Genomic DNA, 18,170 nt, shown 5'->3' on the forward strand with positions numbered 1-18,170 from the left:
ACAAGCAACATGAATTTGGCTGGGACAACACTACCATTATAGGGCAAGCGAAACTATGAACAGCCAGGGAATTCCTAGAAGCTTGGCACTCATCCACAAACTCCATCAACAAACACATAGACCTGGACCCAATATACCGGCCACTACAGCGGACAGCTGAAACTGACAACCGGAAGCGGCAGGGACAGGCCACCATAAATGCCAGAGGAAACACCACAGAAGCGCATCACAGGAGGGTCCCACGCACTGAGGATGTCACCTAGACAGGGGACGAAACGTTTGCAACAAAAATTTCCAGCTCGGCGAACAGAACCACAACCACTGTACCTTGTACCACTGTAGTCCTTTAGGGATACATGCACTGATAGTACTATTGGAAGGACAATTGCAAGATTCTGAGCCAGTCATTCTAAAGCAGTGGCAGCGTAGTCTGAGGTCAGGTTGGTGTGCAGTTTGCAGGGGAACTCCAGAGTGTTGATGTTCCCATACATCTGCCCTTGTCCTTCTAGATAGATCCTTTTAATTGCACCTTCAAAACCTTTGGCAAGTTCCTATAATGCATCTCGTACATACGTATTGTCAATGTGCCATTGATAAAGGGGCAGAATGTTAAAGGTATTGGACAGGGTGTCAAAAAAAGTGAGTTTCTTGGGTGGTGTTGGGGCTGTACCCTGGTGGAGTGGATTCCTTCACACTCCTGACGTGTGCCTTGTAGACAATGGACAATCCTCCTTTAGCCCATCACCATCCTTTTGAGAGACATGGATCCTCTGTGTAGATAGTTTTTACTTGTGAAATAACTGAACAAATGCTGTATGTAATTCTCTCATGCCTTGCCACAAAATGCTCAAGTAAATGAGTCTCCACTGCTGACCAGATTTTTATTTACTTATTTCTGAGCAACTATTTTTCTGAACAATAATTTAATAAGAAAGAAATTTGCTCAGCAGTTCTCCGCACATTTTAGCAGACATTAGCTTGCATTGTCTTTGATTTTAAAATAAGTCACTTACCCTCACATTTATCTGCTTTTTAACTTGTACTTTTAAAAAATAAACTTATTTGCAAGAACTCGAGATTGGAAGTTCTTCATCTGGTTGGCGCTGGTAGTGCGCCAAGCTGTACTGAGCCTCAGCAACTGATTTACTGGAAATAAAATTAGACTGTGCTGCTATAATAGATTTCAGAAAGACTAAAATGCTAATTCCAGCAGAGCTGGTGCCAACATTAATGCCTAGTTCTTCACTGCTGCATAGCAAAGGTTTCAGCCAAATGCCACCAACTGTTTTCAACATACAATAGAATCCATTTTTCCTTTTAGAAACTCGTACTTCAATGTTCTGCAGTAAATCACATGAAAACAAAGAGTGGAAAGCATTTTGTACTTTAATTGAACCTCAAAAAATTAGTGGGCAAACTTTTCAACTTTAGCACCGATGATTGTCTTGTCTTCAGTAATCCGAATGTGGTGAAACACAGCAGTTTGAGTTTTTGCTAATAAGTTCAGGCAAAGTGAACTTTGTGCTGCCATTGTTCTGTAAATGCTCATTCAAAAACTAGTATCAACATAGGATTAATAATCTGCTGTAGTTCTCCAGATATTTCTGTTTTCATACAGGATTAAAGTCAGTGCTGTTGTGAGAGGGAAATAATAGTTCTACGTTTTGAATAAGAAGAATTTCTCCCTTTCTTCTAACTATCTGTATTTTCGTGACATTATTTTAATGGGTGCCCTTCTTCATTGCTGGAGGATTGCCAAACATGGATTGCTCTCTTAAGAGACTGCCAATTCCTCCAAAAGCTCCAGAGAAAAAGCTGCAAAATGACTAAAAGCATTTTTTGGACACCACTTTTGTTATTACCTGAGTCAACAAAATGCACAGGTCATTAATTCAGTGGAGATAATGCTGAGCTTTCCTCCTATCTTTCAAAAAAAAAAGCCCTGCATTTCTGGTCTTGGCCTCTTCAGAATGCAGAGCAGTCATCCCTCAACACTACCCCGTAGTGCTGGATTGTCAGGATGCTGACCCCTTTAACCACACTAGCTACTGGACCAGAGTGGGAAAATATCTCCACTGGTTGGAGTCGTACCTGGCACATAGTTATGGTTGTTGACTGGTTTGAAACCTGAAAAGCTGTGTAAAAAGCTCTGATATGCTGAGTGTTCTATCTGGTGTTTGTAGGGGAGAAGATATTGAAGTAAAAGTTTAATGATGACCACAAAACATCCATTGTAAAAACTTATTTGATTCACTAATATCATCCTTTGGAAAGAAAATCTCCCATGATTACTTGGCCTGGTCTGTATTTGACTTGAGAACCATGGCATTATGGTTGACATGGCTTAGCAAGGCACTTAATATGAGTAACTAGGGATGGGCAATGAATGTTTATACCTGCAACAACAAATCCCTACAGTATGGCAACAGGCCATTTAGCCTAACACGTCCACACTGGCCCTCAGACTATCCCACCCAGACCCATTCTCTGATCCTATTACTTACATTTCCCCTGATTAATGCACCTAGCCTACACATCCCTGAACACTATGGGCAATTTAGCATAGCCAATTCACTTAATTTGCACATCTTTTGACCGCAGAAGGAAACCAGAGGAAACCCTCGCAGGCACAGGGTGAATGTGCAAAATCCTCACAGATATTCCAGCCTCTGAAGACTATAACCCAGGTCCATGATGCTGTGAGGGAGCAGTGCTGTCCAAAATTTAACATATGGTAGTGAAGGGAGCCCTTCTCAGCATCTTGTGACTGGGCTTCTCAAGTGGGTGTAATGTCTTTTTAAGAAAAACTTCAATTTAGAGATACAGATGGGGATTTTGGACTGTTTTAACAATTAGAATATTTTTATTATTCAATTGTGGGACATGGGCATCACTGGTCAGCATTTGTTGTCAGTCCTTAGGTTCTCTTGAGAAGGCAGTGGTGATGAGCTGCTTTTTTTGTGTGTTTGGGTCTAAGTACCACAGCAGCTCAATGAAGTGAGAATGAATGATGGTAAGGGAATGGAGAGATATTTCCAAGTGAGTGTGGCTTGGAGGGGAAGTTGTACAATGGGACAATCACCTACTGTTACCCTTGTCCTTCTCCATGGAGGTAGTAATGGGTTTGGAAGGTACTATCATATGGAGTTTTGGTGAATTTCTGTTGTGCACCTTGGAGTAGTTGTAGTAGTAGATGGCTATAGTAGTATCAATGCGTGTGTACGTGGTGCTAATCAAATGGCTTGTCCTGATGGTGTCAAACATCAAATGTTGTTGAATCTGCACCCATCCAGCTAAATGAGTATTCAATCACACTCCTGACATGTGCCTTGTAGATGATGTTGAAACTTTATTGCTGGAACAGCACAGCAGGTCAGGCAGCATCCAGGGAACAGGAGATTCGACGTTTCGGGCACAGGCCCTTCTTCCTGAAGAAGGGCCTGTGCCCGAAACGTCGAATCTCCTGTTCCCTGGATGCTGCCTGACCTGCTGTGCTGTTCCAGCAATAAAGTTTCAACTTTGATCTCCAGCATCTGCAGACCTCACTTTCTCCTTGTAGATGATGGACAGGCTTTGTGAGCGTCAGGAAATGAGTTACTTGCTGCAGTATTTCTAACCTCTGACTTATTCTTGTAGCCGCTGTGTTTATATTGTTTATTCAGTTGAGTTTTATGGTCAATGCTAACACCCAGGATGTTGATGGTGAGGAATTCAGTTGATGGTAATGCCATTGAATTTCAAGGGATGATGGTTAGATTGTCTCTTATGGGAGATGGTCATTGCTGGTCATTTGTGTGGCATGAATGTTACTTGTCAACCCAAGCCTAGTGTGCAGATCTTGTTGCATTTTGGGCCAATATGTTGAGGAGTGGCAAATGGAGTTTAATTTAGATAGATGCAAAGTGCTGCATTTTGGAAAAGCAAATCTTAGCAGGACTTATATACTTAACGGTAAGGTCTGAGGGAGTGTTGCTAAACAAAGACCTTGGAGTGCAGGTTCATAGTTCCTCTTTACTTGCGACTCCACTTTCAAGGATAGTGAAAGTGGTGCTTAGTATGCTTTCCTTTATTGGTCAGAGCATTGAGTATAAGAGTTAGGAGGTCATGTTAGAGCTGTACAGGACATTAGTTAGGCCACTTTTTGGAATATTGCATGCAATTCTGGTCTCCTTCCTATCAGAAGGATGTTGTGAAACTTGAAATGGTTCAGAAAAGATTTACAAGGATGTTGCCAGGGTTGCAGGATTTGAGCTAAAGGGAGAGGTTGAATAGGCTGGGGCTGTTTTCCCTGGAGTGTCAGAGGCTGAGGGGTGACCTTGTAGAGGTTTATAAAATCATGAGGGGGCATGGATAGGATAAATAGACAAAGTCTTTTCCCTGGATGAGGGAGTCCAGAACTAGAGGGCATAGGTTTAGGGTGAGAGGAGAAAGATATATAAAAGGGACCTTTTTCATGTGGAGGGTTTTGTGTGTGTGTGTGTGGGGAATGAGCTGCCAGAGGAAGTGGTGGAGGCTGGTACAACTACAGCCTTTTAAAAGGCATCTGGATAGGTACATTAATAGAAAGGGTTTGGAGGGATCTGGGCCAAGTGTTGGCAAATGGGACGAGATTAGGATATGATATCCGGTCAGCATGGACAAGTTGGACCGAAGGGTCTGTTTCCATGCTGTACATCTCTGACTATTTGAACATGGTTTGCTTAGTACCTGAAGAGTCGCAAATGGTGCTGAACATTGAGCAATCATTGAACATCCCTATTTCGGACTTTGAGAAGGAAGTCAATGAGGGAGCAGCTGAAGATGGTTTGGCCGAAAACACTATCCTGAGGAACTCCTGCAGAGATGACCTGGAGCTGAGTTGACTGACCTCCAACAACTACAACCATCTTCTGTGTCAGGTATGACTCCAATGACTAGAGAGTTTGCCCCCCACTGCTCCAATAGCTTGTACAGTTAATAGATTATTCCCCCAACAACCCATCACTACTGAGGAGGTTGACGGATGACTGCTCTGCATTCTGAAAAGTCCTTTGATTGAAACTTGATCATATCTTCACTTTGTACTGTTGACCAGACATCCTCACTACTCCTCTCAGACTTCTGGACTATTGTGTTACAGACTGGCTTTTGAAGATGATACCAACATTTCAAGATATGGAACTTCCCAGGCCCCCTGATGCCTGCATTGCCACCTCTCTCAATATCATTGCCATATGCTTTTGGTATCTGGTGCAAGATTGGCTGAGTTTAAAAGAAAAATTCCAGCCATAGTGCTTTTGGCCTGTAATTGTCAATATATGACATACACGAGGCGTACAGAACAAAGAACCACTACCCTCCACCTCCCCCATGAACACATTCAAATGTCTCATAACTAAGGCTGCAACTACAATAGTGATTGTTTATCCAAACTTTTACATTGTGAGAAAAGTACTTCACAGCACTGAAACTTAGTTGGCACATCTTAAAAATCCTAAATAAGAAATGAACCCAATGATCTTTTTCTTGATGTAATAATCCTTTCCTTGTTCAATAATCCCAGGAAGGAAATAATTATTTAGTATGAGATTATTTTCTTCCTGGTTCTGTAATAGAGTTTTATGACGAAAGTAGCTGCAGTAAGGCAATTTGTTCAACAGTATAAACTTACTGTTTCCAGATGGAATAGTAGGCCATTGACTGGATTAGTCCTTTAAAATTGACATTCTCCAATAGCCACAAATAACTCAGCTGCTGCATTCCAGAGATTCACTTCACCATCACAAAGTACAAGTACCCCCAGGGCTGTCTCTCTCTTGCCCACCCATCATTAAACCTCTGTTTGCTCACAACTGTTAGCTGTTCAACAAAGAAATGCACATTCCCTAAATATATTGAGCCACACTTGCTGTTGCCTTGCAGGACTAAGACAACAATGAGACCTGACCAGAAGAGGAGAGACAACAGTTGTCCATGCTTGATGGTGCTGCTAATCTACTGGTGTGCATTCTTGACTGATGCTATACCCAGCAGCAAAACTGAAAACCCAAAAGATCCTGGTAAATTCCTACTTAATCTGCCTCCTTGCATACCACTTGCACTCTCACCTTACAATCCCTTCCAGTGTGTAAATTGAAGTACAGACTGTTTGTTTTTTTTTAATTTAAAATATTCCTTCAACAGCCAACCTTGAGTATTCTCAATTTGAGATTATCAAGAACTGAGAGTTGATCAGGCAGCTGCAGGAAAACATAATGTTCAGGAAGCAGAGTGATGAAGGTGAAACATTGTCCTTTCGTCTCATGTGTGCAGTCAACCATCTTAGTACTGGCTGAGGTTTTTTAGAGACAGGCAATAAGAGAGAATTATACATGGTGACTCATCAGACATGTATTACCCATAGTCAGACTGGACAGCAAGGGTAGCAAAATTACCAGACTGAAGTAATGAGCAGCTCAAACACAGGTTTTCAGTGGAATGATGCATGGGAAAGGGTGTATTCGAAGAACAGGCATGCATAACAAATTCTTAGTATAGTGCTTGGCTCGCCAGAGAGGAGAGCCGCCTCTTCCATGTGAGGGGCAGCTTCAGACACAGTTAAACACGCCTCTGTTTGTGTTGCAACAGATGTCTCTGTTTGTGTTGCAACAGCACAGCCTGAGGTCATGAAATCACAATTTGCTGAAATGCAGGATCAGACTATTGACATCACAGCTGCAGTTCTCTGTTAAAGAGGGATTTCAGGCTCTTTCCACATTCCAGTTGTGTACTCAGCACTGCTCTGGGGGAGAACCAGGATCTCTCGTGCACTGTTTTCACGTGGGATGACAGTAAACGTCCTTTCACTAGTGTCCCTGTAGTTTCCTGTCTACAGCTACTCATGCTGGGATGATGCAGGTTTAAGTCAATCTTAGCTGCAATCCCCTCCAGTGAGTTGGTAACCTTCAAGCTATATTATAGCTGTGGAGTGATGTACATACACACACGACTATCCCTACAAGTGGCCTTCTTGTTTGTGGGGCAATGTATTGCTTATCTTAACCTTGCTTTTTCTTTTTCCTCCCTCCTCTTGCTCACCAGCTCTGACATTATGCAGAGGAAGTCAAATCACATGACACCAGGTTATAATCCAACCGGTTTATTTGAAATCGCAGACGATTGGAGTGACATTTCTTTGACAGGTGCAGTGAGAGAGGGCACACCAACACAGATTTAATAGGCAGACAGATCAAAGGATCATACAATTGGTGTAATTGGAGTGAACAAACCTAAAATGGCTGATGGAAAACTCTGTTGGTAAGGGATCTTTTGAGATCCTCAATACATCGAGATGTTGAGGAATATATACAAGACTCCTCCTCCATGTCTTCCAATCCTTTTCTTCCACAGGAAATGTCTCATCTCTATTTTGCTATTGCCATCAAATGTACTAATGTTAATTATGTACCCCTCCCTTTTCTTTTTGGTGGTTTTTTGTTACCTCTCAATTTAAATGCAGGAGAAAATCTTATGCCATGTTCAATAACGTAACCAGTCTAATGGAAATCATTGCTCTGTGAAACATGAGAACAAATGAAATGTCTTCATGTCAGGCTTGTAAAAGCAAGTTCCAGTCTAGGCATTTCCTTAACATGTTTTTAAGCTGAATTTCATGTAATAGTTTGCAACCGCTTACAAAAATATGAAATAGAGAATCCAAAGATAACAACATTCTAAAGCTGCACTCTTCTCCTGGCTCTCAAGCCAATGGCACTGTGGATCTGGCGGACAAGAGTGGGGTATGAGCCAAAAAGCCTTTCTCTTCCAGCTAACGGCATGACCAGTTAATATAAAGTGAGCAACCACACCAGTTATCCTATTAGCCACTACTATTGCTATAGCAAGACTGGACTGTTATGACTCACTGGGTTGAGCACTGGAAATCAAGCCCTGACATTATTTGAGCCATCACAACAGTTAAAGATTTTAGGAAGTCGGCTAAATTAAGGAATTTTGCTGTCCTTTAGAATCAGGTTAACCAGATTTCTGTACTTAACAAAATGTACTACTTAGTACAAGCAAATAGACTCCAGCTACAGGTAAATAATTATGAAGTATTGGCATAGAATTCTACTAACCCCTTAAAATCCCATGGACAGATGGGAAGAAAGGTGCTATGGATGGTGAGAGAGCTTGCAAAGCACTTCAATGGTCTCTACTCACTCATGGGATGGCAGCATTTATTGCCTGTCCCTAGTTGTCCTTGAGAAGGTGGTGGTGAGCTGCGTCCTTGAACCATGGTGGTCTATCTACTGTAGGTAGACCCAGAATGTTGTGGGGGTTAGGGTTGAAATTCAGGAATTTGATTAAGCCACATGAAGAAGCAGATATATTTCCAAGTCAGGGTGGCGAGCCTATTAGAGGGGAACTCACGGGTTAATGGTGTTCCCATATATCTGCTGCCCTTGCCCTCCTAGATGGAAGTGATTATGGATTTAGAAGGTACTGTCTAAGGATCTTTGGTGAATTTCTGCAGTGCATTTTCTGGATGAGATGCACTGCTGCTGTTGTGTGTTGGTGGTTAAAGGAATGGATTTTTGTGAACATGATGCCAATCAAATGGGCTACTTTGATCTGGATGGCGTCAAGCTTCTTGAGTGGTGTTGGAGCTGCATCCATCTTGGCAAATGCTTAGCTGATCAGAACACTGCTTCACTGTCTTCTCTTGATGCTTTCATTGATTTGCAGGAGGTATAGAGTGGTTGGACCACAGTTGAAAACACCTGAGACTTAATTAAAAATCACAGCTTACAGCAACTGGAAGGAGAGCAAACTGGTTTTTGTCAGGCTTCGTGGTTTCAACTGCAGAGAACTGACACAGCTCCTGAGCTGGTGAAGATCTGATGACTTCTCATAGACCTATTCACAGCACCAATCTGTTCAGCTACCTCCGAACTAATCACACATTTATTGGAAGGTAAATGGCCTTTGCTGATAACTGGTCTGTAGACTAGTGACTAATGAGTTACTTGTTTTTGGTTGAATCTCTATTTTCCAGAGCTATTAGCTCCAGCTCTTTTTTTTTGTATTAGATTCCCTACAGTGTGGAAACAGGCCATTTGGCCCAACAAGTCCACACCAACCCTCACAAGAGTCACCCATCCAGACCCATTTCCCTCTGACTATATGCAAACTACATTTCAACTACTGCTTGAATACCAACTGTGTAAATAATCCTGACAGACACAGGCAGTCGGGTTATTTTTAAAACTGCAGAAATCCTTGCAGTTTTGTGCCTTTTTTCCATTTCAGTCTACAGTTAACAATATGGAAAAATAAAAATACAGACTTTACAGGACTCAGAATACAGCATCTTGAAACACATCTAGAATTGTTATGGTAGACAGGAGAGTATTTATTTCCAATGAGCTTCTGCAGGTAAATAAGATTCTATTGTCTGAAAAATGATTTTTTTTTAGAAACAATTGTCGCCCTTACCAGTTCTGCTTTCAGTCTTACCTGTTCTATGCTGCCAAACACCTCTTTTTCTTGAGCAGAAATAGAAATTGCTGGAAAGCCTTAGCAATTCTGGCAGTATCCATGCAGAGAGATCTGAGTTAATGTTTTGGGTCCAGTGGCCCTTCTTCAGAACTGATGGGAGCTATGGACAGGTTGATATTTGTACAGAAAATGGGATGGAGCAGGGGGAAGGGAAGTTAAACCATAGTGGAGATTGTCTCTCTTTGGGGGTCTATCAGTTGGACAGACAGAGAAGTGGGTAAAAAGCCAGTTTGGGGAAATGAATAGCTGTACTTCTCTATGACTCTAATGGGGGCTATTATCAGCAGATGATAAAATAGAATGCCTACAGTGTGGAAACAGGCCACTTGGCCCAACAAGTCCACACTGAGCCTCTGAAGAGCATCCCACCCAAACTCACCCCTTCCCTGTAATTCCACACCTTCCATTGCTAATGCACCTAACCAATACATGGGCAATTTTAACATGACCAATCCACCTAATTTATACATCTGTGGACTTTGGGAGGAAACTGGAGCACCCAGTGGAAACCCACATGGACACAGGGTAAACATGCAAACTCCAAACAGACAGTTGCCCAAGGGTGGAATCAAACCTGGGACCCTGGCACTAAACACTGAGCCACCATGCTACCCCGACTATAGATTGTGTACGTTAATAGTCCATGTGATGACAAGGCCTGGTATGTAGGGGTTGGGATAAGGGCATGACCTCAAGCCCTAGAAATGCTGATGTGACATTGGTTGCCTCAATGTTTGCACCCCCACCCCCAACTTCATTCCAACCTATCTCCCTCTAAAATTGATTAACTGCACTCTGTGCTATCAGATCCAACCCTGACTTTGTACTTAAGCCTCCTGATGAGGGTGGTGCTGCTGTTGTCTGGCAGACTCACCTCTACAACACTCTGGCTGAGTGCCAGCTCAATACCTCCTATCTTCTCTCAGACCATGGAAGACTAGACTACTATGTCCACAGTAGTCATTCATCTGCTGATCTCCACCCACTGACTCCAAGCTCATAGTTTTCAACCTCGCACAACTTGCTTTTACTACTTTCCCAAAATCCACAAACAGGACGGCCCTGAAAGAACCCTTGTTTTTCCTGCCCCTCAGAACTCACCTCTTCCTACCCTGATTTGGTTTTCTTCCTCTTCATGTCCAGTCCCTTCCCACTGACACCTGCAATTCCTCTGATGCCTTAGTTTCAGAATTTCCCGTTCACAGGCTCCAGCTGCATCCTCTTTCTTATGGACATGCAATTCACGTCCATCCCCGATCAGGATGGCTCAGGGCTCTCTGCTCCTTTCTTGAAAAGGGCCTGAACTATCTCCAAACACCCTCCTCCTCTTTTTTTTTTAACCCTTCTCATTTTCTTCATGTCAAAGGGGTGGCTATAGGTTCCTACGTGGGTTCCAGTTATGCCTGTCTCTTTGTGGGCTACATGGAACATCCTTTTGTTCCAGTCCTATTCTGGCCCCCATCACAACTGTTTCTTTCCCTCTGGGATATCAATGATATCATCGATGCTGCTTCCCCCTCTCATCTGGAATTAGAAATGGCTATCCATTTTGCTTCCAATTTTGATCAGGTCCATCTCTGACACCTCCCTTCCCTTCCCTTCCCCAACATCTGTTTCCATTTCTGGGGATAGACTGACTACCAATGTCCACTACAAACCCACTGACTCCCTTAGTTACCTAGATTATACATCCTCACACTTTGCTTCCTGTAAAATCTCTATTCCATTTGCCCAGTTCTCTTATGATGCCAACTTCAACAAGGGAACATCCAAAATGTTCACCTTCTTCCTCAACCAAGGAATCCCCAGCTGACAGGGCTCTCAGCCAGGTCTGACCCATTTCCAACACTTCAACCTTCACCTGCTTTCTTCCTTCCTACATAAGTGATAGAATCCCCCAACATTCCACCAGCATCCACATCAAGAGGATCATTAGCTGCCATTTCTGTCAACAGCATTCCCCTCCCCTTTCTTGTCAACCTTCCACTGAGACTGCTCCCCCCAGGACGTCCTGGTCGATTCCTCCTTCAATCCAACAGCCTCATAGTACATACACCGTCCGTGACTGCAGGAGAAATATCTGGCAGTTTATATCCTCCCTCCTTAGTATCCAAGGCCCCAGTCACGCCTTCCAGATGAAGCAGTGCTTTACGTGCACTTCACTCAATCTATTCTACTGCATTTGTTGCTCACAATGTGATCTCCTCTGTAGTGGGGAAATGAAACATAGACTGGGTGACCAATTCGCAGAATACATGTGTTCTGCCTGCAAAGAAACATCCTGAGTTTGCAGTGCCTGCCACTTCAACACACCACCCTGTTCCCTGGGCAACATCTGTCTCAGATTCCTGCAGATTGGTGGGCAGCACGGTGGCACAGTGGTTAGCACTTCTGCTTCACATCGCCAGAGACCTGGGTTCAATTCCCGCCTCAGGCGACTGACTGTGTGGAGTTTGCACATTCTCTCTGTGTCTGTGTGGATTTCTCCCGGGTGCTCCGGTTTTCTCCCACAGTCCAAAAATGTGCAGGTTAGGTGAATTGGCTGAGCTAAATTGCCTGTAGTGTTAGGTGAAGGGGTAAATGTAGGAGAACAGGATTGCCCTTTGGAGGGTCGGTGTGGATTTGTTGGGCCGAAGGGCCTGTTTCCACACTGTAACTAATCTAATCTAAAACTCAGCACAAGCCCTTTATTTTCCCCTTGGGCACTCTACTGCCTTCTGGATTTAATATCGAATTCATCAATTTTACAGCCTAAGGCCATGTCCTTACGCCAACACTACCCAAAACAACCCACTGTCAGCTTCTAATACCCCCATATTGCAGGTATTCATTGCCCTATACTCATTTAACCATTCCCTTTGTCTGTCCAACTCTCTTTTTTCTCTCTCTCTCTCTCTCTCTCTCTCTCTCTCTCTCTCTCTCTCTCTCTTTGGGCTCTAACTCACCCCATGTTCTGTATAAAAACCAACCTTTCCCTAGCTGTCAGTTCTGAAGAAGGGTCACTCGAACTGAAAACATTAACTGATTTCTTTCTACAGATGCTGCAAGACCTGCTGAGATTTTCCAGCAATTTGTTTTTGCTTCTGATTTCCAGCAGTTCTTTCAGGTTTTTGTGGGTTGTTTGTTCAGTTATTTTTCTTTGCGCTCTCTAAATAGGCTTCACACTTCAGGCAGAAACATCTTCACCTCTCTCTGCAACCAATCCCCCAGCCTGAGCCTATATTACCACAATGAAATTCACAGGAAGTCAGTGTCACTGGGTCTATAACTCCTTTTCGTAACATGACATTTGAACAAATGGATGAGGCTCAAACTTGTGAACCAGGGGCTTATGTTATTTTGCTGCAGGCACCATGACAATCATGGAAGACAACATTTACATTGCATAGTCTGCAGTTTACAGTTGGTCATCTTTTGTCTGCTCCTTTTTTCCCATCAGGGCTTTCTCCCCCAAAAACTCCCTTTCTTCCAGAGAGGGTCCACCCCATTGCTCACGCTGCCTTGCTTGGGCCCCTCCTTCATCATCGCCATCTGCTGCTGGAGGTTCTGTTACATTGCAGAGGCCCTCTGATTTAGGAATATTTGAGTTATGAATACTTATTTACAAACGTGACCCTGTACATTTTAAAATTTTCAGATCTGACAGATGAATGCTTCTTGTACTCTTGCAACACCGCTACCTGACGAAGGAGCAGCACTCTGAAAGCTTGTGCCTCGGAATAAACCTGTTGGACTATATCCTAGTGTTGTGTATTTTTTTAATTTTGTCCACCCCAGTCTAACACCGGCACCTCCACATCCTGTACTTATGAACAGCTGCTTTCTATTGTCCTGAATTGTGCTCCAACTTTCAAACAAATCGACTTGGAATCTGTTGCTGACCTGGGAACTGCCTGTATGTTGATAACCTGCCAAATTCCTTCTGCAGTCGCTAGTTTTTAAAGTTTACTATTACTGCCAAATAATATTATAAAAATAAATTCTAAAAGTGGATTGTTTTCCCTTTTTTAATAAGGTTAGCCATTATTATCGTACATCCTGTACATTGGGGAAATGAAGCATAGAGTAGGAGACTATTTTGCTTTGTGGAGCACCTATGTTCTGCCTGAGCTTCCAGTTGTCTGCTACTTCAATACCCCACCCTATTTCCCTGGCCAACAACTCTTCCGCAGCACAAGCTGGAAGAATAGCACCTCATTTTCTGCTTTGGAACTCTACAGCCTTCTGGACTAAATATCGAGTTAAACAATTTGAGGCTTGAGGCAACTTCTCCCAACCCCACACACCAGACTTTGTTATCCCAGTAGTTGCTATTCATTCTCATAAGTTAATAAATATCCACTCCTTTGTCTGTCTAACTGTCCAACTCTCCTTGGGCACTATCTACCATCTACTCCTTTATCATCTTCACCTCTTTCCCACCCCCCAGCCAATCTTCTGCATTTATAAAAAGAAATCAGCTTTTTCTAGCTACCATCAGTTCTGAGGAAGTATCACTGGACCCAAAACGTTAACTCTGATTGCTCTCCACAGATGCTGCCAGACCTGCTGAGTGTTACCAGCAATTTCTGTTTTTGTTTCTGATTCCCAGCATTCGCAGCCCTTTTAGTTGGAAAGGAAATCAGATTCATAGGACAGCACTACCTGCAAACTCCCCCTCAAGCTGCTCACTTATCCTGACATGGAATTACATTGCTGTTCCTTCAGTGTTGCTGTGTCCATCTCCTGGAACGCTCTCCCTAATGACATTATGGGTCTATGTACAGCAAATGGATTGCAGTGGTTCAAGAGTCAGCTCACCACCACATTCTCCAGAGTAACTCGGGCTGGTTAATGCCAACAGCCAATGTGAATAAAAACGATATGTGTCAGACACCTATTGTATGCTATACAGAAAAGAGTTTGCCTGTTTTGCATCCTCAACCTCATGGTTTGACACTGTCAGCGCAAATGAAGTTAGATGAAAGCTATGCTACCATAATCCGATCACCTCTGTCTCTTCCGTAATCAGACACTTACCTGATTCTATTTTAAATGAACTGATTAAGTAAACTTCAGCTCTGGGAATTGCATTGCAATATCTGTTACATTGTCAAGATAGGGTTGAATCCTTCACTGTTGAAAGTTCAGGAAGCTGTTACCTAACACCAGCATAATGGGTTATTTCTTATATAGTATTACAGCAATGACAGCAAAATATTTAATGTGTACGCATGCTTTTCTGCTGAGAAAGAGAAAGCAGTTCTATCTTCTATCAAAAGTATGACATGAATGTTACCCTACTGTTTCTTTTCAACAAAAAAATCAAGGTGCAGCCTGTCACACCCATGCTCATTTTTAAATTAGTCAGCAATGTTGAGTCAAGTTTAAATAGTGTTCAGTGATTTGCATTTGTTTAGAATATTGACATTGCTTTTTCAATGGATGAATACGAACTGTCAGATATATTGGTCAGCATCAACTCCTCCCAAAATAACAATGCTCTGTCCCGTGCGCACATCTATTTAGAACTCAAATTTCTGTTCTGTACATCAGTATTTTAAAATTAGCAAGTCATGGGGAAATAACTTCAGATGATCTTTGTTAGTCATGAGCACGGAGGCAGTTTTGACTAAATTAAGTTTACGAGGGTTTGCTGTCAAATAGATGTGAGACAACAAAACAATGACACTTTATAGTGACATGCTAGCTGTGGACCAGAGGCGACTTTTCATCAAGAGTCCTTCAGCCCTTAAGGAATGTAAACTGTAATTGTGGCAGAACTTAAAACCAGCCTCCGGCTGGAATGATTAACAGTTTAGAAATTCCAAGCGCCGGCGTCACTGATCCTTTACGTCCTGTTGTGTGGTTATATCTTCAGGTTTTTTTTTCCCACAGATGTGTATTTTTAATCCTGTATATTTGCAATATTGCATTCTAACTCTTCAACATGCACTTTATGTGTGAAAGATGATTCAATTCCCCAGAGTGGCCTCAAACCGTTTGGTGGTAAGCGGATGGGGTGAAGGATTTAAAACAGGTTGACATGTCACTGAGATAGTGAGGGTGTGCTGCACAGTCTGGAATGCCTCTCAGATGACATGTCAATCTCGTCTCCACGTGTACTGAATTGCTTAACTTGAAGTTTGGGGAAAAAATCGATACGTTCTTCTGATATACTGACCGACATGTTTATCTCCGCTATCAGAGCAAAACAAAACACTAAATAAAATCTCATTTGCTACGTGTGATTTGGTTGCTGTATTTGGCCAAGAACTAAAAGATCTGTACTTCAGAAGTAATTTAAAGGGCGTGGTGTGTTTTGGATAAGTGCTAAGCATTCTTTCTCGTGCAGTAAGTACATCAGCCCAGGCTTGGAAGACTTCCAGCCGAAAAAACTATTATTTAACTATTCAAAGCAACTGGAAAGGCTATCCAAAATAGTTCCGATAGAAACGAGCATCAAAACAGCCTCACGAAACATTTTTTCCCCCTCTAGCTGTTAATACTGCAGTTAGATCACAACGGAGTTCACCTACTTACCACTAAATCATCTCAGTACAGCTGGCAGACTGGTTTTCTTAGAACAACTGAAAACATTCAAGTTTCATGTTTCTTCGGTGGGCCGTTTATCCAGCACTAATACGCTACCCAACTAGCAAACACTGCACAAGTGTAGGCTTTTCCAATCAGTATTGCTCATCTGGGCGTACCCATTGGCTCCACCTCCTACACTGTATGCTTCATGGGTGGATTTTTTTCAAAGTTGGATGTGTCTACTGAAACAAGTCAAAACCACAGCGATGTATCATGCAACAAAACCTGAACATATTACAAAGATTTCTTGTTTCTGATATATTTGCTAGCCAAAGCGATAAATCTCAACGTTCAAACAGTCATATGACAATTTTTATGCTGACATTCCGAAGTCTTTGGCAACTTGGCAATGTACCACTGTTAATGAGTAAGGTCTTCACAGGAAAAGCAGGAAATCTGACCCTTGAAGATAAATGCTTAGGAATGAGCGAAAAAAAGACGTTTTGAATTTAGAATGAATTATAATATCAAATGAAAGAAGATGGAGCCAACAACTTATTGCTGGAAAAGCTCAGCAGGTCTGGCAGCGACTGTGCAGAGAAATAGTTAACATTTCGCGTCGAGTGACCCATACTCGGCAATTTTTGCTTCTGATTTACAGCATCCTTTCGGGTTTTTTTTTAATCAATGTATTGTCTTTTAGGAATTATTCAGGGGCTTTCTGGGGGAAAAAAATCTAAAAGTCAAGATTCTTAAATCCAAGTATTTTCCCGATGTAACAAAGTGAACGTATTATAATCTGGGGTGAATCCTAATTCTTTAAACCCAATTTGGAATTAAATTAATATTTGTGCCACAACGCAAGAAATGCATCTTAACTGGAAAAAAAAACTCGCAGCAGATTTTATACTTGGAAAATGGACGCTAATGTAAAGCCAAAGGGCTACTAATTTAAGGGATTAATATTTTCCCTTCAGGATATTAGATTAGATTCCCTACAGTGTGGAAACAGGCCCTTCAGCCCAGCAAGTCCACACCGACCCTCCAAAGAGTAACCCACCCAGACACATTCCCCTACCCTATATTTAGATTAGATTCCCTACAGTGTGGAAACAGGTCCTTCAGCCCAACAAGTCCACACTGACCCTCCGAAGAGTAACCCACCCAGACCCATTTCCCTCTGACTAATGCACCTAACGCTATGGGCAATTTAGCATGGCCAATTTTGACTGTGGGAGGAAACCAGAGCACCCGGAGGAAACCCACGCAGACACGGGGCGAAGGTGCAAACTCCCCACAGACAGTTGCCCAAGGCTGGAATCGAACCTGGGGCCCTGACACTGTAAGGCACTCTGACAGGGCAGGATATGCAGGAGGAAATCTGTATATAAGAAATATTTGAAACAATTACTGTCACCAGAAAGTTGTCACTATTGTAATTCCAGCTGATGTTGTTACTGGACAAGTCAAATCCCAGTCTCAAACCTGGCTTGATTAAATTTGTTTTTGTTGTAAAAAGGTGGTCTTTCACTTAAACACAAACATGTAAAGGTGCAGATTTAGGTTTAAAGTTAATGTCAAGTAAAGGATAAAATAGGACAAACTAAACTATCTTATGATACCAAAAAAATAAAGATTTTGAACGTCTGGCACCCAGTTGTAGGAAACATATTATTAAGCTGGAGAGAGTTCAGAAGAGATTTACCAGGGTGTTGCTGGGTGTGAAAGGCTTGAGTTATAAAAATGGGCTGGGTAGGCTGGGACTTTTTTCACTGGAGTGTAGGAGATTGAGAGGTGACCTTATAGAAGTTTATAAAATAATGAGGGGTAGAGGTAGTAAATGATAGGTGTCTTTTCTCCAGGATGGGAGATTTTAAGTCTAGGAGCACCTTTTTAAGATGGGAGAAGAGAGATATAAAAAAGACATGAGCAAAGTTTTAACATTGAGAGTGATTGATGTGTGGAATGAATTTCCTGAGGAAGTGTTGGGTGTGGGTACAATTACAACATTTAAAAGACACTTGGATAAGTAATAGGAAAGGTTTGGAGGGAAAGTGCAAGGAGCAGGCAGATAGGACTAGTTTAATTTGGGATTATGTTCAGCATGGACTGGTTGGACTGAAGAGTCTGCTTCT

The 18,170-nt window shown here is 42.4% G+C and overlaps 1 protein-coding gene across 1 annotated transcript in view; it reads right to left on the bottom strand.

The window, feature by feature from the left end:
* The window catches only part of LOC122553563 (inverted formin-2-like), a 62,891-nt gene extending 46,697 nt beyond the window's left edge, over positions 1-16,194 (bottom strand). The window contains 1 exon segment of the mRNA XM_043697554.1: positions 16,042-16,194. The gene's annotated coding sequence lies outside the window, so the exon portion shown is untranslated.
* Positions 16,195-18,170: the final 1,976 nt, after the last annotated feature.

The sequence above is a fragment of the Chiloscyllium plagiosum genome, chromosome 10, assembly GCF_004010195.1.
Source record: "Chiloscyllium plagiosum isolate BGI_BamShark_2017 chromosome 10, ASM401019v2, whole genome shotgun sequence".
Taxonomy (NCBI): domain Eukaryota; kingdom Metazoa; phylum Chordata; class Chondrichthyes; order Orectolobiformes; family Hemiscylliidae; genus Chiloscyllium; species Chiloscyllium plagiosum.